The following is a 1,585-nucleotide window of genomic DNA, read 5'->3' as shown; positions in this document are numbered from 1 at the left end:
GCTATTTCCAGTGCTTGGAATATAGGGCAAGAAAATTAGGACTGAGACACAAGTGGAGATTTGTACACCAATGTTCATAGCAGCATTATTCACCATTACAAGAACATGAAAAGAGCCTAAGTGACCAACCACAATTGAATGGATTGAGAAATTATGGTACATTCACACAATGGAATACTACACAGCGCTTGGAAGCAATGATTTAGAGAATTATTACCTAACTTTGGAGGATGGATGCTGAGTGAACTAACTCCCATGAGGACAAATTATTTATGAAACGATTATTATAAAAATAGAAAGATAACTAGTGAAACATGTATGCAGATCCAAGCAGGGAGGGTAGAAGCAGAGGGGTGAGGATGTACAGAGAGGAAATCACAGGGTCACACAATTTAATGTATGGAAGGAGGGATGGGCAAAGGAAATGGAAATGATCTTTTGGGGATCTGAAAAGACAGGGCAATGGTGGGCATAATTCAGTGTTGATTAATTTTATAAAATGATTGTATGAAACACAATGGGAATGAAGGATAGTGTGAAACACAATGTATGCTTACTTCATAAGCAAACAATAAAATTTTTTAAAAAAAATGTCCAGGACTCAAACAGCAGACATCGATGGCTTAGGAGGATGTTGCCACTCCTGTTTCTTAGTTGTCATTGTTATGTGCCATCAAGTCAGAACCACCTCATAGCTGACTCTCTAACCAGTTTTCAGAGGCTGTAAATCACATGGAAGGAGAATGCTCTTATTTCTCCCAAGGAAGAGCTGGTGGCTTTGAACATCATACTTTTTCATTGACAGCACAGTTGCTTATTCCTAAGCCACCAGTGCTCCCTGTTTCCTAGCAGCACCACCATATTATGCAAACCAACCACTGCAAGTGATTTGACTCCAGAACCTCCATCATTTTCCTGAGGCTGTAAGGGTTTCTTTTTCTCTTTATCTTCTTTATTCTTTTTTCCTTTTTTAATTATTATTAATTTTATGAAAGTTTACTGAGACTTTGACTATCCATTCCTTCATTGTTGCACTTTTCTCCCTGCCCTACCTCCCTCCCAGTTCACTCTTCTCTTTGAAAAGTAAAAGAAAAACTCTTTCATTGTTTTACAATCCCTCCCCCCAGGTCCACTCCACTATGCAGCCTTCGTTCTGGACTCTTGTCATGACAATAATACCTAATCACATATCCCTTTTAAACAGTTTTCTCCCTCATCTGTTTTAATACAGTATACATTATTTATCCCATCTTTCTCAGTCTCCCCCAACCCCGATGTCAGTCCCACTTTACAACAGTGACACCATGCAGTATTTGTCCTTTTGTGACTGAGATATTTCACTCAGCATAATGTCCTCCAGGATCACAGATTTTGAATAATATTGCATGAGTTCCTTGTTTTTCAATGCAGTGTAGTATTCCATTGTGTGAATATACCACAGCTTCTCCATCCATTTGTTTGTTGATGGGCACTTAGGTTGTTTCCAACTGTTTGCTATTGTGAACAAAGCCACAATAAACATGGGTGTGCATATATCTGCTTGGATGTCAGTTATGGTCTCTTTGGGGTATATTCCCAGTAGTGG

Source organism: Elephantulus edwardii, unplaced genomic scaffold, assembly GCF_000299155.1.
Source record: "Elephantulus edwardii isolate Elephantulus edwardi_28Jun2011 unplaced genomic scaffold, EleEdw1.0 scaffold00166, whole genome shotgun sequence".
NCBI lineage: Eukaryota > Metazoa > Chordata > Mammalia > Macroscelidea > Macroscelididae > Elephantulus > Elephantulus edwardii.
Note: the sequence above shows the minus strand (reverse complement) of the source record.